Source organism: Neopelma chrysocephalum, unplaced genomic scaffold (assembly GCF_003984885.1).
Source record: "Neopelma chrysocephalum unplaced genomic scaffold, ASM398488v2 Primary Assembly neopelma1_71, whole genome shotgun sequence".
In the NCBI taxonomy this organism is placed as follows: domain Eukaryota; kingdom Metazoa; phylum Chordata; class Aves; order Passeriformes; family Pipridae; genus Neopelma; species Neopelma chrysocephalum.
This window is the reverse complement of record NW_020897731.1, coordinates 2,071,193-2,092,770: the sequence shown is the minus strand read 5'-3', so window position 1 is coordinate 2,092,770 and position 21,578 is coordinate 2,071,193. Positions and strand designations below refer to the sequence as shown.

The following is a 21,578-nucleotide window of genomic DNA, read 5'->3' as shown; positions in this document are numbered from 1 at the left end:
CCAAAAAGGGAAAAATACTAGCAAGCAGGGTGTGATTGTCCCTCCAAATCCTCATTTTCAGTCTAAAATTGTTTATAAAAAGTGAAATCTTAGTAATTATATCTGGGTGTTTTTGTTTTTGTAGCTAAGTGATTATATTTGACACAGCTTGAAGCCAGTTATGTTTATACAAGTGCGTGGGTTTAACATGAAGAACCTAACTTTGCCAAAAGCAATTGAACCGTAAAAGTCACTGAAATTTTTTGTGTTACACCAGAAGAGGAGAAACGCAGATACTGGTGCTATATTCTAACCAGACAGCTGAAAAAGAAAGCTGGGCATTTGCTGGTTGTGTTTTATTAGAAATGGTATTTCCACAATACTTCAAAGAAAACCTTTTTTTGTACTAAAGCCACTTCTGAAGCAGCAGCCATCAGAGGAAGCAGGATGAGACAACAGAAGCAGAGGGGAGGAAGGACAGACCGCAACACCAGAAGGAGATGTCTGCTCAGTCAGAGCCTCTCCAATAGTCATTCCTTTAAACACTCGGATGTTTTCCTCCTAAAAAGCAAGGCTTTAATAAGCACAGACTTCTACGTTAGTCTGAGCGAACTTACTTTTGCAAGTCATGTCCCTCAGAGGCTGAATCTCATGAGGCCGATTGGTGAGCTGAATCAGGACAATGATGTACTCTCATCAAGGAGTGAAAAGTGCCAGCAACTAAAAACTGAAAGAAAACAGTAAGCACGTCCCAGCCTGACAGCAGATGGTTTTCAGTTTTCGCCCATTTCAGAAGCAAAGGGAAGGGAGAAAAAGGGAAGGTACTGTTGTCAAGAAGAGGTGACAAAGCAACCAATCCTGCAGCTTCTTTCAAAGCTGAACAGGTGAAGTACATGTCCATTTTGCTAAGAATTGCAGAATTTAATTGCAACATAATAAAAGAAGAAAAGAACAAAAAGAACAGAGTAATTCCAAATATAAAGTTATATGGAAAAGCTCTGGGTGAATATGAAACTGTGATCCAAGAAGACTGAACTAAGAATATGAAAGTGAAGCAATGGTATTTAGCAGTTAATCTTCTTCCAAGAGGTCAAAACCATTTTTCATTAGTTTGTTACTGTATCACCATCATACTTGAAGATGAAAAAACAGAAGCTGTAAGGTCACGGAAGAGACCACCCAGGAAATCCAAGCTACCCTCATGAAAAATGTTCTTTACTATGTTTAAGTTCAATTTGTTTAGACATCATTAAGTATTAGCATGAGGAAAGATCAATCTTTTGTGTGGCAGAGGGTGAGAAAAATATGAGAATGCAGGCAACATAAATGGTTCGTATTCAATCAAAGAATACGGCTGAAAGTAACATTGAGGAAGTGATGCTGTTCTTCATTCTCATCCTAGGTGAGACCACCTATACCCATCTCATTCCTTATGGAAATCAGTCCGGCCTTTCATCTCTACTGGCGATCAGACCCAACCTTTAAGCATTTTTAATCTAAGAAAGAGTGCTATTAACATGCATTATCAATCTGCTTTGCTCAGTTTTAAGCCCATTTTCTCTGGTTCTGTCCACAGAAGATATGGGGAACACACTGCCTTTCTCTTTGTAGCAGCCCTAACCTATCTGAAAACTATTATCATGCCTCTCCTCATTTTTCTCTCTGCTAAACAACTGAAATCCCATCACCAATTTCTCACAGGTTGCATCTTCAGAACGTTTGAATATTCCTGTTGCTTTCTTCTTAAATCTCTCCAATGATCCGTATTATCCCTCAAGTACAGTGTCCCACATGAGACACTGCTCTGGATGAGGCCCTCCCAAAGTTATTTGAGCCCAGGGAATTATTTGACATCTCTTCCAGAAAATGGTCCCAGTAAAGTGTTTGCTTGTTTTCCTGGCAAAAGCTTGCCATCAGTCCTTCAGCCTTGGCCAAGATGTGGCTGCCATATGTCACATTTGAAAAGTGTATACAGTTGTTTTATTCTTGCTATAGGTAATGCAACAAGATGAAAGACAACAGTTACTTTTACCTTAAATTGTTTCTATTACTTAAACACAAGGAAGGGAGAATAGGGATGACATTTCATAATGATACTGACCTTCAGCTTCTGCATGACCAAAACAAAACTGTTCATGTTTTCATCACAAAATTAATCATACAAAATATGAAAAATAAGTGGGGAAAATTCACCCTAATTGCCTAGAATAATAAACCTTTTTATCATCTGGGCATGAGACAAATTGACAAAAGAACTGCAAACATCCCAGCTGGTAGCTGTCTGAAGAAATTGCTTTGCTCCAGGTTGAAAGACCCCTTCCCATGTGCCAAGATTTTGAAGACTTGTTAACTCCTCTTCCATGTTATAAAACTCAGTCTTACGAGAAGCAGAATGATGGAAAGAGGAAGGATTGCAAGTGGATGATACAAATGAGGTGCTTTGGAGTCCAGGAACAACCATCAGCCTGGACTTTCTAAACTTTTGCTCAAGCGCGGTTTGAGTAACAGTGTCAGCACTAGGGGAAAGAACATGACATAATCCATCACCTCCTGATATTACTGCACATTGTTTTAATCAGAGAAACAGCCTGTGTCTGCCTGAAGTATTTCAGTGACAATATATATATAATCCAGCTGACCATATCCTTTCAGGATAAAAAAGGTTGTGATGAGGAAACACAGCTTTGCTATTATGACAAATTAGTGGGTTATAAAGAAGTGGACACATGACGAAACCTAATAACGGAGTGGAGATATTGGCTCCTGTCAGTCCTGAAATGTTACAAAAGTTCAGGCAGGAGGAAAAAGGCAGAAGGAGGAGAACTATACAGGCCCTTCAAAATCAGCTCATCTCAAAAGAATGACGAAACTCTCCTTTTAGGGCTTGGACGTACCTTGGCACAGTTGCCAAGAGTATCAATCTCCCTCTTCCCCATGCATGGAAGCTGTACTGGTCTTATTTCATCCGGTGAACCATTGTGGCTGAAAGAGTCACATTAACGCAAGAGATCCCTGTTTCTGGTTAGTATTTAAATGCCACAGCAGTTCAGCAGCTGAATCACAAGCAGTTCAGCCATGCACGGGTAGTATTAATTTCAGCTGGCCATGAAGAGTATGCCAGAGCTCTTAACCAAGCAGAGTTTGAAAGGTTTAGCAGTAAAAAGCCTAGGCAGAGCTTCAAGTAACTAATCTTGTTCTCCTCTTCTTTCTTCTTAGTTTATCACATGATATAATTTTCACAGGAAATAAGTGTTTCTCATTAATGATTTAGATCTAATCATGTTGAGTACTGTTTAAGTGGGAAGAAATCAAGTTCTTAAGAAATCTTACTGATGCCTGTCAAGGAGTAGCAGCCACTTAGAGAGTAGCTATAACGTATCATCCAAATAATAAATACGGAAAAGTCAGGACAAAAGGTAATTCTGACATTGTCAAGAGTTTAAATTCCAAAGGTATTCATCTACTTCTCTTTAGACTGGCAGGAGATAAATCATATACTCTGTGAGAGGATGAGATGTACAACCGAATATAAAAAACTCCTGTTGATGCTCTCTCCACTTCCCTCCTTCCCTTTCAAGACACTCACAGGTTGCTTTCATCTTAACTATTTCCTAATTAGGGAACTTGAAATCCTTAGGCCAGGCTGGATGTTCTCCTTAAAATGAGTTACCAGCACTGTCAGCAAACAGTAACTGGAGAGTCACTTTCTGAGGTACTGAGATGACATTCAGTGCAGTCTGTACAAGTAAGAGAAGCATGTACAAGTGTGCAAATATGTTTGAATTTCAAATTAGATGGTTATTTCTGCTTTTTTCTCATCCTTGCCTTTTCTGCAAGCTATGGTTTTACAAAAACTTAAAAGTTAACCAGGGCCGCCACTGAGAGGGACAGATGTTGTCTCTGATCCCTCATTTCCATGCCTTCCCTTGGGCCAAGATTAGCATTTCTGGGCCAAGGGTGAGCCAGAGGAGGGCATGGAGACAGCTCAGCATGTGCCTGTGAGAGCTTCTGTCAGTGCCCATGCAGGGCAAGTGCAAGGAAGGGAGGATGAGTTGGATCATCTCTTGTAGTAGAAGCCTACGTTTAGATTTAAAGCTACTGTGAAACAACAGTCTCTGGTGCAGATGTCACACAATGGTTAACATTGGAAGGGACCTGTGCACATGGTCTAGTCCTACAGATGTGCATACATCTCCACACAAATATACATGCACATACATGACTATCCTCATGTTGCTGTGGGGGGAAGTAGGACAGCTACCGGGAGGAAAGTAGAGGGAGAAAACATCTCTGTGTCCTGGGTCAGGCACTCAGGGTATGGCAGGAAGGCTGCAGTTCACTCCCAGCTCCCCAGAGATTAGCCCCTATTCCTGTGGGGTTTCCTTGTTTATCTGAAGGACTCAGCAGCTATGTGGGAGCAAAAATAAGGTTGTTTTTAATATGCAGTGTATTGAGCTTTTTGGAGCATGCATGATTCAGACAGAGAAACTTGGGGCTGTACAGAACATATTGTAACAAAACACCTGAAGGAAAAAATGGTATTTATTAAACACATATGCAAAATACTTCTGTGTATTATATGTGAAACACACTCAGACACTCCAAACTGCTGAAATTACCAGAGGCAATGTCACCAAGAGCCTAAATGTTATAATTATTTTCAAATGAAAGCAATAGCTGCAAGTAAGCTCACATTTAGCTTTCTCCTCCCTGGGGCCGTGCATTCCTAGCAGGGGTGTTATCCTGCATCTCTGTGGAAAGCATTATCTGCTCTGATAACAATGCAGCATTGTGCTTTTAAAGACTACAAAGCAACCATGTAAAGAGTAGGAAAGTTCATTCTAAATGTTTCTGGGAGAATTAAATAGTCCTGTTGCTCATGGCTAGGCTTCGTGAACGAAGATTTGGGAAGGGCTCTACCCGTTTTTCATGCAAGCGCGAAATAGTCCTGTAGTATTTAAGGTTTTACATCAGAGACATTATATATTTTCCCTGTAGTATTTAAGGTTTTACATCAGAGACATTATATATTTTCCCTTCTGAAAATATAAGGTCAATAAATACAATATCAGTAGAGATTACATTTTTTACAAAAATAATGAACCAGTGGGCTACCACAAGTACCCTTTACTTTTTATCTTTTTTACTTTGTACTTCTACCTGATAATTAAACAGATGAGACTGCAACTGGATAAGCAAATGTTGTAATGAAGGAATGCATGGTTATTCACATCTTAGATTTCAAGGGGACTTATTTAATTTTTTGATGTGTTTTAACCCTCAGGACATTGTTCTCCAGGTGAAATTACAATATAGTTAATACTACACTCTTTTTTCCTACCAGTATGATTCAACCATATTATTCAACCCTTACAGAAGCAGCAGTAATAATAGAAAATGCATACATATGCTTACACTGTAAGATCAATTTAATAAAGTTATTTATGGGAAAAATAGTTGACAAGTATTTTGATTTGTGCTGATACGTAACAACCAAGAGGAGTGACCAATTTAAAAATAACTTCTGGCAAGGTATTGAAATCCACGAGCAGCAAGGAAAATGAAAGCAGTAAATGAAAAAAAAACAACCAAAAAACAACAAAACCCCAAACAAACCAAAAAACACACCACTAACAACAAAAAAACCAATAAACCCAACACTCAAATGAACAGAAAGAACCCATATCCTTTAAGAATGGAGTGTGGAAAGATTGAAAGTTTTGGTGTTTCCAGTATATAAGAAAATGGAAGTGTATCTGAAGTGAGATAGGAAGAAATTTCTTCTGAAGGCTTTCAATGGGTTACATGTATTGTATTTTTAGCTGCCTACCTACAGATATCTGTAACATGGTATAGATGTGTGCAGAAGTGTTAACACAAGAGACTACACACAGAAATGTATTCATAAACTCCAGCTGCTCAGCATATCACAAGCCCTTGTAAAGAACACATAAATGCAGGCTTGCCTAAATTAAACAGCAACCACGTGGTGCTCTGCACTCGAGTGAATGTGATGTGTTTATGAACAGCACTTTCTAAAAAATGCTCTACCCTCTCCAGCTTTTAATAATATTTAACTTATCTCTTTCTTTCAACAAAAACTATTTAGGTGAAACAATACAGGAATAATCATCACGTTTCAAACACTATTGAATCTGTCTGGGAGGTCACCTACAATAGGTAATACAAGCAAGATGTAGCCAGACAGCAATTATTCAGCCTGATGCAGTGAGGAAGAACTACATTCCTTATAAAAACAGCTTAAGCTATTTTTAAGCCTTTGAACTATTTTTAAGACTTAAACAGCAACAAGAAGTCAGACAAAGGCTGATACCAGTAAACAAATGTCAAGAGCCAAAGAAATAGAGAACATGGGTTATGTACACTGTCTGCCTTAGGGGTGAATGAAGGAGCTTCACAGGGTGCTCTGCATCTTCAGAGGTCTGCAGTTTCATTGGAACTTTTGGCCTATTAGTAGACAATTAAGCCTCTGAACTTTCCCACTGGTTTCAATGCAAACATACACATGTGCAAAGAACTTTGCTTGATTGCATCTCATGGGCATAACCCTATTTTTATAGGTGTTCATTTCCCACTGGAGTCATTTGAGTGCTGTTGCAGGTTTACAGTTTCCAGCTATCTCTATTTAAATCTCCTCTACATTCTATGGAAATTATTGCTCTATTAGACTACCTAAGAATGATAAATATATATAATGTAAAATGTATTTAATATGTAATATAATATAGTATAAAATAAAAACTAAAACAAATGTGAGTTTTGTTAAAAAAAAACCTTTAAGGAGATCACCTTACAACACAATTTTTCATACATGGATTTCTGTTAAAGAAAGGCATGTTTCTCAATTATCTATAGCTATACTTCCTGCCCAATCTGAAGCATACTTATAAAAGCATCAGGTTTTGGTAACAAACCCAAGTCACAGGTTCTCCCTGGACTTTCTGTCCAAGTCACAAATCCCTGACATTGCTCAGACGTAGGATTCATCTTTAAATGGATTAGTAATATATTGGTTAAACCCAGATACTCCATCTTCCCAGAAACTACAATCTCTCATTTGCACCTTTTCAAGGACACAAGGAACAACATTTTCCCAAATTCTAGTTGTAGTTTCCCATGTGATGGCTCCCAAGCCACTACACAATCAGTTCCTTTTCACTTTTCCTGTCTTCAGAACGTGTTTTCTGTGATTTGATTGCATATTTTTTTTGTTTTTAAATTTTAAAGCGGAAAAAAAACTAATTATTTTTTGTTTATTTAAGATTAAGACCTCAGTCACCCAAATGCAAGACATCTTAATTAGTTAGACACTAAGAACAGCAGGCTAAATAAAAATCTCACAGATGAGTGAACTCAAATTTGGTATGCAAATCATCTTATATGAGATCAATATGTCAAATTACTCATAAAGCAGAGAACTAAAATTATACAGCAATGCCCAGAAATACACTGCTAAGAATTTTATATCATAAACCTCATTTACTAAGTATCTGCCATCATTCCTGAATTTCCAGCCCCTTTTCAAAGATGTTTTCACTGAGTCCCATAAGCCATCAAAGCCCTGAAGTAGCCATGCAAAGATGTTGTGACAGACCTTTTTGTATGCACCAAGTAAACCTAAAATTAGGAGCACACTTATATATGTAAATGCAAAGAATGATCATCTTGTTTTAAGCCTCCTGAATAAATTCCTTTAATGCAGAAGAATTACTCACTTTATAGGGTTGAAAGCTGAGGCAGGCCATTTGAGCTTTAGCGGTGACATTCCTCTGACGAAATGCCAATGCTTACAATGCAGTCATCTGTATCTCAGCTGGCTGCCCCAGGCTCAATGCACACTTTATGGAGAAATTCAGGCTTCCTAAAATAGACGTCTAGAACAGATCAGATTAATTACATCCTAGAGTAGCCAATTTCTATCCCCTGATTGTAAAGGAGGTCTACAGGCAAGAATGTCAGCTGTAGACCTGCTCTCCAATGTGTGGCTTCAGTCAGGCAGGATTCATCCCACTCTAAGTGCCTATCAGCTTTCATATGCCTTTCACTCGGAAATCTGATCCCATGTTCACTAAAAGGAAAGTGAAAAAGAGCTTCCTTATTACAGTAAGATATTTAAATATAGTTAGAAAGTTGTTTAGTGGTATGTTATATTCATACATATATTCAGTAGTGCTATTATTATTTATCATTTTTGTGTCATCTTTTACCTGTGCTTAACCAGATTTGCTGAGAATAGGAGCAAGAGAAATATCTAGACTTATATTTACTGAAGGACCCATTAACTGGCACCACTGGGAGCCACAGCAGAGCTCACATAGAGTCTCCTCGGTTTCAGACTCACTCAGCATTCACATGAGACTGCTGTTACAAGCACCAGGGACAGGCAGGACTTATGAAAAGATGATGACTCTTAGTTTCATACTCCCATTTTTTCAACAGATGGTCCAAGTGAGTGCTATTTTTTGGGGCTTGCAAGTACCAATAGTTGAGTCCTAATTTAGATGTGAATAGATTAAAACAAGCTGTTTATCCTCAGTTAGGAAGCACACTTCCAAATGCTAATCTTCAAGATTAGTAAATGTAACATTACTTTGTAAAAATACACTCTCATTTCACTTTAACTTTGGCTTCCTTCTGTCACAGACTCATCACGGTCTTTTTCTCCCAGCCTCAAAACTGTGGTGAGAAAAACATAGATTTGACGTATAACTGAAAGATTTTATCCCACTCTCCTAAGAAAAGGGAGGAGGGAAAGAAAGCACTTTTGGCTCCTAGCTGCCGCCCATCTATCAAGAACAGCAAATGTGACAGGCAATCACAAACATAATAAAAATGGTTTTAACAAACAGCAACACCTATTCCCTCAAGTCCCACAGATAAGCCGGGTTTGCACTCAACACCTTCACTCTTCCTAACTTACCAACATCAGTTCAGTCACGTCAATTTAGTTTCAGCCTCCAAAATACACTGAATAATGCACTTAATATACCCCATTACTACCCCTCTGCATCCCACTATTGCTCTTCTACACCTGGTGTAGATAAGAATGAACACATTTATTTCACAAATCTTATTACTATTTGCAATCATTCTCTTTAGTCAATGTCCAAGTTGGTTGCCCTCTGCTTCACATTGCCTTTGGTTGCACATGTCAAGTTGCATTCTGTCTTTGAAGGAAAGTGATTGAAAGCAATCTGAAATGAAATCCCCTACATAATTTCTACACATGGTCTTTTGATAAGAAAGCAGACCCCAAAAAATTCCCACTGGCAAGACTCTATATTGAGGGACTGAAAATCTCCATGATGGAGCACCTCTGCCTCATTTCTTACAATGGGGAAACGTGCTCACCATTTGTCTTCCTTCTAAAGCAGTTTGTCAGGATACTGACCCTATCATAAACTCTTCACACATGAAAATTAACAACAGATGCAGGTACTTGATCAAATACAGAGTAAGGTAAGGCAAAAAAAAAAAAAAAAGTCAAACAATCATATATAGAGGATATGGCACCATTCAGACATGAATGTATGCCAAATCCAAAGGATCTCCAGTGTGGGGCAGGCTTTTGCTTAAGAACAAACATAAGTATAAACAATAATTAATATGGTTGGTTGCTTTGGGGTAGGATATTTACAGGTGATGCGTGCAGACAAACCAGTTTGATGTTTTGCAAGTCCAGCAGATATATTGTCATCTTTGGACTCTGCAGCTAGATTGAGGTCATCCCATGTTACTAAGGGCCCTGCATGACTAGATGCTGTTGATGATCATTTGGAAAAGCCGCTATCAGTCTCAATCAATATACCACTCTAAATTTTCCCTTTAGAAGTTACTATTTGTAATCTGGAAACTGACAGCAATCTGACCTAACAAGCATCTTAGTAAAAATCCTACAATAACTATAGAGCAAAAGACTGGTGACACATTATTTATACAGAATACACAGTTCTTACTTTGAAAGAAAAAAATTCTGAAAATCGGTGCATATATGAAGAAGGCAGAAAAAAACCTCTGGGAAGACAAAGAAGCTAGGGCAATAGAAAACCACCCATATTAGCCCATTTTACAGCTGTTTCACTAGCTTGATAATGCCATTTCTTAGCCCTCACACGTGGAGCAGATGGGATGTAGCTCTCTAATCTTTACATTACAAAACATGCAACTTTATGCTGACAGAGCTTTTAATCATCCAGGAAACACAGTCTACCACTGTCAGAATTTGAATTCAGTGATATAATTCCATGGTGAGATCAGATAAAGAAAGGGAAATAACAGGATTCTCAAAAGCCCACATTCTAGCAATCTTCACTACTAGTCACAAGCCACCAGAAAAGCCAAATATAAAACAAGATAATGGCAGCAGACAATGAAAATTCTTGTTCAAAGGGCTCTCTGCTGGCGTTCAGTGATTTCCCAGCAGTCCTATTATTAGGGTCCCAAGTCCGTGATCTTTCTGTTATTAGTCAATGACAAAAATGCACTTGCCTACAGGCAGAGAAGGAATTATTGCAGGCATGGATGCTATTTCTTAAGCACAGGAAGGAGGAGGCATCACTCAGTTATAATGCCAACTTAAAAAAAGAATAAAATTATTTAATGCTGTATTGGGTTTACTACAGTATAAATTGTAATTCCATAGGAAAATGGACTTTACATGTGAAATCAGCAACTACTATACATTTATTTTTTTCAGATGGTTTTTATAATTCTGTTTTTAACAGTTTGAAATTACGTTTTCCCCTTCTGCTTTGAACAACTTTCACTGGTGAATGTGGAGTTTCCTCCTTCTAAAAATCTCACCAGAAAGAAATTCTCATTTTAATAAAGAAACAATAGCAAAAGGAATTCAGTATTTTCCTAGGTAGGCTTACATCAGATGATGTCCAACAATAACAATTTTGGAGAATTATGCCACTAATAATGATTTCTCCAATCCAAGGAAAAACCTTTTTGTCATGTCCTTTGTCTGCTATCATGCAGTTACACCCTGGCAGACTCTCACCACAAGGTACAGTTGCTCAATATTATTTTGTATCTTTCTGAACTATGTAAAAACGCTCTTTAATACTGACCATAACAAAACAACCCTGTGAAGTGCTGTGGTACATACAGAGCCATGCTTCATTCCACCCCTCCTAGAGCTGATAAGAACCCTCTGGAATCATACACATACTTTTTGTTGCTTCGTTGCACTGGATGCAGCTGAACCGAACAGGGAAGGATTATTTTGGAACACTACTGTAATGAAGTGACCTGATCCAAGATGGTCATGACCATCTTATAGCTGACCCTAGAGAACGCATTAAAAGAAAAGTGACATATGAGTGGAGGGTCTCAGCACGTCCTACGTCAGTGAGAGAAAATTTGCACAGCTCTTCTCCACTGGCTCACTGGGAGAAGGGTACAGTCTGTACTTTTAATAGCAAATAGTACAGCATTGAGTGACGTCACTCACGTAAGGAGTACAGGGCTGTAAAACAGCAGGTGAGGTGTTTGCTCCACAGACTGCACGGCAGAAGGGGCAGGTGAGCTAGTCCCTACAAACTGCATTTCAAACATGGTGGGACAAGCGGCTTATGGATGCAACACCCAGTATTATGTCAAAAATTATTTCCCAGGTAGAGCAGATAAAAACTTGTTCATCCCAGAGCTTAGGAGCGTTCCTAAACTCACTAGAGCTGCAGGGGTTAAGACAAAAGCTTATAAAGCACAGGTGACAATAGCAATAAATGGAAAAGATGTTATAGGATTCTTACATGCTTCTCTCCTTCCTACGCGTTTCATTTAAGTGAAGATTATAGTTTTGTACTGAAAGTTTGGGAGTGCTGAGGCACTAGCAGGGCTGATGAGAGAGGTGACCAGTGTACCAAAATCCTTACAACTATATTACACATTTATTTCAAGCGTTCAGGCAGCCTGTCAGTTCTCTTCTTCCCTTTGCACCCTGAGTATCTGCCATTTCCAGTTCCTACTCTCCATCCCATATCATGAAATCATGAGTTATTAACATAAGTTATTAACATGTAAAAAGCTGCTCTAAGGTACCAAGTGCTCTGTAAGTCACTGATGATGACTTGCTAGAAGCTGTACATTTATAACTCAAACTTTAGCTTGAGCATGAGCATATTGCTGCTATGTTGTCTCTGGGCAACTCTGCCCCTGGCTCAGCCAGTTGACTGGACCATCCAGGGGATGCCTCCTGGTCAAGAACAACTCCACAATCACACCTTGGAAAGCTGCATATCTTCATTTCATATATCTTTACTTTCATGCTATTTACATTTAGGTCTTGCTCTGGGTTGTTCAGATCCTATCTCACAACGGGAAGCACTTAGACCTCAGTAGGAAGCAGCCCTTCCCTACAGCAACGGGCAGGGAAAGGGCTGGACTCGTTCATAAATACTGCTTCCAAGTTACCTCACTGAAGACAAAGAAGAACTTAACTAGTGTAAATGCAAAGATTGAGACTACTTAAAGCACACTCAAACCATGCTAAGGTTTGATCCCTATTTGGCAGAGTATTTTTTCTTTATTTGGTTGTTTTTCTTTAAAGCTGGCAGAAAAACCCAGAACAGCTGTTTTTTTGTAAGAGCTGGTATGTCAGGAAACTTAGCCCAAATGACCCCAAGTCTCAAAGACGGATTTCACCCTTTGCTCTCATAAAGTACAATAAACTTCAGGGCAATCTGAGTTTGCACTTATATCTTGGAGCCTGCAGCTGTGCTGACCATAAACCAGACAGGAATCCCCAAGTGCAAGTACAGCAGAGCTAGTCCCATAATGCTTAAAAAGATATTACTGTGGCAGGAAGAAAAAAATGAAGGATTTTAAAAGGGTTGAAGAAGTCTAGAAATCCCTCTTCAAGACAAGTTTTGCTTTCCATGTAATTTAATCAGTATTTGGGGCAGACAGTCATATGGGCCTTCTACATGTATCTCTAATCGTCCTTGGGTTGTAGAGAGAGCTACTGTTTACAGGAAGCCTTCATTACAGCTTATTTTTTTACACTCAAATCACTTTTAAAAGTTACATAGCTGGACTATTAGCAAGAGAACACAAAAATGAGAGAAGTGGAGAAGACGAGGTCAAAAAGGGGACAGCTCTCAGCAAGATTTTCCACATATGCAAAATCTAGACTCAGTGTTTTATAAACAACAATAAAGGAGAAGATCCAAAGGGATGTGAAGGAAATTGGAGTGTTGAGTGACTGTGAGGCTCAGTCATTGCAGACAGTCAGACGGGAACAGTAGTGACCAGGAGACTAATTGGAACTTGCATTAGACTAAAATTAACTGTTGCATTTTTGGAGTTTGTTGGATACAGCTTGATCCAGATCAGCTCTGGAATAATGCTCAGGATGTGGTTGTCACAAGGGGGAAGGTGTCTTGATGGCTCCAAGCTGCAGCCATGTGGAAGTCAGTGACTGGGATGCTTTTGGGGCCAGAATGTTGATACGGGGTCAGTACACCTGCACACCTCCTGTCCATGAGAACTCACAGTCAGCAGACCAGCATAAAAGTGTATGCAACCCCAAGCACTAATCTCACTGATGTCAAATAAGATCATTATGTACTAGAAGGCTGCTAATAACCTTGTTGAACTTCTTGAGATTCATACAGGGCTACCTGTCCAGTCTGTCTGGGTCCCTCTGGATGGCATCCCTTCCCTCCAGCATGTCAACCGCTCCACCACAGCTTGGTGTCACCATCAAACTTGCTGAGGGTGCAGTCAATCCCACTGTCCCTGTCAAAGACCGGTCCCAGTACCAATCCCTGAGGTACAACACTCATTATTCGTTTACTTAAAAGTCTAGTGCTCACATAAACACTTTTCTGAGCTCCAGGAAAAGAAGACCAAAAAGCTGAAAAAGGCAAACCAAGGACAGCAATTCCCAAAGAAGATGAAAAGTTTACTGACACAGGAACAGACAAACTTTCCCAGAGAGAGAACAACTCCTCCTTTCCCCAGAGGACACTTGTTTTGTTTATCTGAGTTTTTTGGTGTGTGCTTTCAGCTGTCTGCATGTTTGGGGGCTTGTTTTCATTAATTTCCAAAGCGAGAGACTTTTAGGTTTTTTGATTTAGGTTTGTTTTTTTAAGGTCTCCAACTGTTTTATTTTCCCCTTTTGAATGAAACCTTACTTGTTAAATATCCCTTTTTTCAGAAGAAATAACTAACCTTGGAAATACGACTGTTTTTGTAACCAGGTGCAGTCCCACCCATCCGCAATCAGCATTATTCATCCTGGCCCACATCCACAATTTTCCCCAAGACTCTTCGGGGTGGGTTTCATTCCTGTTAAGCTCAAAACAAAATGCTGTGGCCTGATCTAGCCTCTTCTCTCCTTTCAGCTCTCCTGGTTCTTCCTGAAGGACCCACCTTGCACGCATCATCCCCTCTCTAAGGATACTCACAGCTTTTCATGGTCCTAATGGCAAACACATGGTGCAGACACAGGGATCAGGCGAGGAGAAGAGTTCTGTATATTCACAGAAGCTGCTCAGCCTGAATACTTTATCCCCACTCCAAGAAGCAAATATTTTCATTTTCCAAAGGGTATTTCTTTTGATTATGCTGTGTGTTAACAGACCTGAAAATCACTGAGCTTCTAACGTTTTCAGGTATTTATTTTCTTCAGCCTGTATCTCTTACAGCCAGTGACAACATCCAGTAAGTATTTCACTCTATTCCCTAGCATGGACTGGCTTACAAGAATAAATCCCACTCTGCATAAGGGCAATTTCTTTCTGTTTGATCTATGCTAAGATGTAGCAGCAGAACAGCATCAGAGAGTGGCCCCTCTGCACCTCAGCTCCCAGCCACTGCTGCCCTGGTGACACTCGGCAGCCCTGCTCCTGAAGTCATCACTTTGCCTTTTACATTATCTCTCCTATTTTCAACTCCTGCCATTTTACTATTTCCTCACTGCGGTCCACCTTACTTGCAGGGCTGAAACGATGCTTTATGTTTGGTCTGACCAGCAACAGGCAGCCAGCTACTGAAGCAGGAGCCCCCAAATGATGACACAGGACTCAGCTCCTCAGACCAACTCCTGCTGGCAGCTTTCCCTCTCCTCCTCATGATGATGTGGGAACAAGACCACTTATGGCTTTGGCCTCTTAAAACCCCTCTACCAAGTGTTTGTGCAGCCGTGGTGCCTGACTGCTGGAACTCATGGTCCAGAGTTTCAGCCGCTCCTGGCACCATCCATCCCCTGCGTGGGCAGAGATGCTGAGCAGGGACCCAGAGTTCTGATGCAAGCTCATCAGTGAGGACAAGCACCGCTGGCACACAGCATTTGACAGCACCGTCTAAAACCACCCAAGGATGTCTAACTGTCAAAACCTTCCCCTTGGCTGCCAAAATCCTCAGGGATAGCCCTAGCCTTTGAAGACAGACAACAGGCAGCACAATTCTGGGCAGGCTCCTTCTTCCTCAGGTTTGCTGCCAGTGCCCTGCCTAGTGCCAGTTCGGCAGCTGGGGCTATAAAACCTGTCAAACTGACACAGCACATACAGAGGAAAACCGCAAAAGTCATTATTTCCATAACCCGCTAGCCAGTTCACATGCCTTTTTCTTCCTGACAGAGTAGATAACCTTTTGCTAAATGTACTTCGCATTTTATGAGCATTTTCCTTGCACCTGCTATTGTTCATTTCATATGGCATTTCAAACTTCCTTCCCCAAATCTGGTACCAAGATGGTTTCTGCCAAGAATTGGCTGGTTAAAAACAAAAAATTTTACAGATCGTACCCTGCTGTTGGCCATCCACATTACCAGTTTGAAGCTCAGGGCCTTAATCTTTCACTTGAAAGTATAACAGTAAACATATTTATTTATTAGCAATTAGCCATTTTTCTCAGAAAACCTGTGTGACAAGGGCAGCTCTAACATATACCACCTATACATATACACGCTCTTTATCTATATACATCTACATATATATTTGTATATATCACATATACACACAATGTGATTCTGTGAAGGCAGAATTACACACTAGCAGTTCTGCCAGTTGCCATTGCTTCTTGCTCTCTCATCTACCTGCCAGCAAGGATTTTGACTGCAAGGAAGTCAGGCACCAAGTGACAACCTGTCAACCTGTCACTATACTGAGCCCTAGAAAGGAAGGCAAGAAAGTTTTATCTATTGCAGCTGGCAAGAAAAGGAGAGAAAAGGAATCTGAAAATGGCAGTGAACTTAGTGTAAAAATGAAAAAATCCAAGAACACAAAATGTTTTAAATTTTAGTTAAACTCCAAAACCAGAACAAGGTCAGTAGGGAAAACCAACCAACTCAACAGAAAACAAACAAATACAAAGTGTTAATAATGTTTTGCATGCTGAGAAGGGAGATGTTGCAGCTGAGCAGCTGACCTTGGCCTCTGAAAGAGACCTAGAGTAGCCTGCAAAGGCACACATGTTCCCACGAAAAAATAGCAAACCACTTGATCTGAGGAAGCTACATTATTTCATATAAGAATCAGAAAAGTCCGAAAACACTTATTATTCCCTAACATTTACAGGTGCAGAAAACACCTAAATTAATCTAACTGCATCAATTCCTTAGTAAAAATAATGCTGAGGATTAGAATGGGACTGAAGACCATTGCCTGACAAAGGCTGAAGCTGCAATGGTTTATGAATGATTTGCCAATGCCATTGAGTTGTAGTGGAAGGCTCTTCCACTGCTTTACAATCATCATATTTTATTAATCAGCCCAACAGCAAACGGTAAAAATAGAAATCTGCCTACAAAGCTGGCACATATGGGGAAAGCTCACTCCTGGTTGTTTTATTTTAAACAAATTCTACAGTAGCTCCCATTGTTTGTTTGTTTTTCCCTCTAGACTAGACAGCATGTGGCTTATGAGCCACACTGATAGATGCGATAAAGCTCCTGCCAGATCTGATTGATGACGGCACTAGGAAGTGCTGTGAAGGTCACAGTGTAATTCTCTCTTTGCAGCTGCTCCTGGTAAAAAATGGTAGAGGAAAATAAAATCTGGATCCACTAATTGCTAATTAACAGGGAAATTCCCTCCTTACCTTGCCTTCTCCTCTCTTCCAATTTCAAACAGGAATGCCATAACTATGTGTAACCGATGAGAGACCAGATAAGTTTCAAAGAGATACTTAAACATACTTTAATGGACCAAAAAAAGAAAAAAAAATCTAACCACAGCAACTGGCCAAATATTGAACCTTTATACTCTGAAGACAGTGCAGAGTAGTTTAGCATGAAAGCAGCGTATGAAAGAGCTTTTACCATTTGCTTTTCTGCAAAACTGAGATAACATACCACTACATATTCCCTATGAAGGACTGATATCTCTGAGAGCACGAATACATGAATTAAGCTCCTTTCCCAAAGTTCATCCATTTTAAATGAACCAGGCAAGCATGCTTATTAGAAGTGACTACCAGTAAGTCAGAGCATCAGTCAGTCAAGTAGAACACCAAAATCCTCTTTTTCATAAATGTTGAGAGGTGATAAGGAGAGTGATAAGAGACTTTGGGGAATTCACAAACATGATATAATGACAGTTCCCTAATGAATAATATATATTCAGTGCAACTCATTGCAATTACCTCACGTACACAAAGTGTTGTATTTATTGGGGGTAAAATGCTGTTATCTTTGAGACATCAGCTACATTACAGATTAAATTTGAAACCACTTGTGTACTCTTTTCTGGCACTCACTATTAATGGATGGAAATATTTTATTCAGCATTTTGTACTCATAAAGATTTTGGCACAGCAAGGCCATTAACAACATCTGTCTTAGAGAAAGACAGTCTTTATCACTCAGCTCAGAAATACATGATGGCAGAGAGATGCTGGCAGCAGAAATCCCCAAGACAGTAAAAAAATCCCACCACTGTGTCACCATGAAAGGAATAATACCCTAATTTTTTTTCTTTTTCAGTTTAGGAAAGATATTTAGAGAAGACAGTCCTATGCAGCTTGGTTATTTTACGGCCAAACATGCACCATCAATTTTTAAATTACCACTACATGCAAAGAGCAGTAACTATACAAAATCAAACTGACCAGATAAAGTCCTCTTAGGACCCTCTTTCCTAGATTTCTTGATGAACACTGGTAAAATATACAACAGATATTGATTCATCCTTTTCACAGCCTAGTGTATTCTCCAAAGAATACTCTAAGACAGGTAATCACCATCAGCTCATTTGGATATTGCTGTGTTAAGGGTGCTCAGCACCTTTAGCAGTCAAACCTTACTGTGCACCACATCACAAATGACTTTCTGCTAAGGTGGCAGAGGGGTAACTGATGGCAGAAAACTATTTTTCTGCCATTCAGGATTTAATTTCTTGCCTTACCTCTGGAAAATAGGGATTACGTCCCAAAAGATTAATTTCTTATCTGCTATGAGATATCCCCCTCTGCACAAACCCAAATTATGTTCCTGCAATACTATTTATTAGCATTACTCCCATCAGCACGTCTTTCACGACCTAGAGAGTCAAGAGTTAACTTTTAATCAGAGTATCATAGAACTATAAATGGTTTGGGTTGGACAGGACCTTAAAGATCTTCTAGTCGAGCAAGAGCAATTTAACCTATAATAGTACAGACAGTATTTTACAGCCTATATCTATACATAGTATTTCACAGTGCTGATCCATATGCAACACAAATGCAGGACCTTTACATATACATAGATGGGTAGGTGCAGTGAGACAGTCATGCTGGTGTAACTCCTGCAATTGCAGCTACGTGTTTCCCTACCTGCTCATACTGTGTTGACAGACTGTTCTCCGTATTGCTTTATGCAGACACTCCCCCAAAAGATATGGTATTAAAAACTTAAATTGATCTAAGGTCAGCTTAGGATGCATCCTAGTAGGAAAATAACCTTTATAGATGTAGGAGTACATTCAAGACTTGGCTTTTTCAATCCTTCACTGAAAGTTCAGAGCCCACAGTAACTGCAGTCCTTTGGCTGACTTACATCTTTCTACTGTTTTTGTTGGGTTTGACTGTACAGTTCAACTGTGAGCCTAAAACCATTTTACATTAGGAGTATATTAACCTGGAATAATATCTACTGAGTGTGTAACCCAGTCACCTGCCCAGATCAGACAGACAGTTCCTGTGCCAGATGAAACCCTATATGAATCAGGGTCATACCAGCAGCCAGGTGTCACTCACATCCAAAACCAGTTGAGCTGCATAACTGGAAGGGATGCATAATTTTTTTGAAAAATTGCCATAGTAGGATTTACTGTGACTAAAACCATAATAGAGTGAACTAAACTGTACAGGAGTTTGGAACCACAAGTCCTTGCATCCCACCCTCCTTCTTCAGCAAGAGATGTCTTGCAAATGAATATTAAGTACATCCCTTCCTCCTCCTCCTCCTCACCCCCTCCTCGCCAAACAAAGAGCACAGCTTTGAACAAAGCAGTTAACCAGGCAGGCTCCTGGATACCACACTCCCATTGAAGGGCTTATCAGACACAAAACTTTTGAAAATGGATGGAAATTAAATCAGTGGACTCCAGATTGCATCAACCAGCCCGAACCACTGGCTCTTTGTCCTGAGGCAATGTCTCAAGGAAGTCGGCAGCAAGCAGCAGGGCTAGACAATTCCTGATCTGAGCTTACAGCAGGTTGTCTTTGCACCACTGAAAGGAATAGCACAGTTAGTCATATGTGTATCAAATACAGTCTGTCCCCACTGAGCCTTCAATGTTTGATTTTGGGTTTTGTGTCTCTGACAATATCCCTTCAACTGGGAGTTTCAGGAGATGAAAATGAAAACCTACACCAAGATAGTAAGATTTGAAAATCGTGTGAGTGGCTGATCTATTGAATCCCCTCCTTGTTACCACTGCTTCAAGAAATACTGCAGTTTCAACCTCACAGATCTTCCAAATCCCAAAATCCACGTGAGACCCAGGAGCACCACTAACTGACTTTTGCTGACAAATTTCCTAGGAAACGCCAAACAGTGTGATCTATCACCAAACACAGTTGAGTATCTGCTCATTGTTCTGTTTTCAGGCTTGTCACTGCAATCACCGGCTATCCTGACACACAAAGAAAAGATGCTTTTTTTCTGAATCCATTTCAAATTCTTCTTAAACCTATCTGGTGCCCAATAGCCCCAGAAAGACATGACACTCTCCCTCCGGCTCTAATGCAGGATTTGCTCTTCTTCCACCCTAGTTCCAAAAGGAAAAATTGTTCAAAAGGAGAAAGTAATTGTTCCGTTCTTGCCATGGAAACCACCAGGAGGCATAAGGGATGACTGAAGGGCACCAAGTGCCCATACAGAAGAGCACTGATGGATGGATCCATCTGGCTGCCAAGCTGTTCCCGTGTGCCCTTGCACCAACCATTCTCAGAGAGGCAGACAAAAAAAAGCTTCATAATACTGTTATTTTCATGAAAGAAAAGAGTGGTCCTGTAACACTTGGAGTAAACAGCAGCAGAGCACCTGCAAGGGCAGGACACTAGCTGTGCCATAATCATTACTTGTTATGGATACCTCTGAGAACCGAACCAAGCCGTGCCGTGACACTTTTTTCCCCATGGAACAAAGAACTGCACAAAGAACACCAGAACTGTTCGTCTTAGGAAGTCCTGGACTGCAGTACATTGTTTAATTGGATCTTTCTGGCTTTGAGATTTATCATTTTATAGTTGGATCTGAGCTGCAAAGTTCAGTCATATGATAAACGGAACAGGCACAGGCACACCAAGTGCTGGCATTAAATAGATCATATAAGATCCAGAGGGGAGATGAGATAAATACTCCTCTGCTCCTGACATCTGCCTTGTCTTGCCTTTCAGAGCGTGCATTCACTCAGCAGCATTGCCCTTCAGGGCAGGTGAATGCGTGGGTTTCCGAGAGATGCCTGCCTGAATCCACTCACCTCTTGCCACTCCAGAGCTTTCAGGTTATAAAGCGACGCCTGCTTTTGGCCGTTTATCTGGCTCTTTTGCCGCCCATTATTTTCCTACCGCCTAAATCTCCGGCAAGCTTCCTCTAACCCACACACACAAGACACAACGGGCGTAGACACGGCAAAGTTGAGTTTCCAAAAAAACCTCTAAGTGGAAGAAATCGAACCACGTCGCTGTGACCGGTCCCCCCCAGCTGCCAATAGCAGGCAGCTCCTCAGCTCGAACCTCCGTTCAACAGGAAATCAAGGAGGGGGTCGGCCCGGGAAGCCAATGGGATGGATCTGGAAGGATGGTTCTGTTCGCCTTTGCCCTGACTGACTCCAGGACTGTAACATGATGCAATCTCTCGGCTATGATGAAACGGGATCAAACGGCCAAGCCTGCAGACAGACCACCTCTGCCCACCCCAAAAGGCAGACAACAAGGAAGCTCGCAGCGGCACAAAACAGCAGCGCGACTGCCTGGCTGGTGCCTTTCCCGGGAAGGGCATGCAAGTTTCGGGATGGCGGACAGAGGGCTTCGTTCCGGATTTCTGCTCTTTCAAAGCCCGGGCAGGGGCCGCCCCGCGCGCGCTGCCGGGGGGAGCCGGCGCCGCCCGATGCCCGGGCTCCCTCCCAGCTTTTTCCATG

The 21,578-nt window shown here is 40.6% G+C and overlaps 1 protein-coding gene across 3 annotated transcripts in view; it reads right to left on the bottom strand.

Moving 5' to 3' along the window:
- Nucleotides 1-21,578, bottom strand: part of AFAP1 (actin filament associated protein 1) — a 117,073-nt gene that overhangs the window by 95,169 nt on the left and 326 nt on the right. Inside the window, exon 1 of one of the 3 annotated variants that reach the window (XM_027686571.1) lies at nt 20,919-20,985. The exons of the other annotated variants lie outside the window; for them this stretch is intronic. The gene's annotated coding sequence lies outside the window, so the exon portion shown is untranslated. Of the gene's footprint in view, nt 1-20,918; nt 20,986-21,578 lie in introns of those variants that run through there. 3 annotated transcript variants of the gene reach the window in all.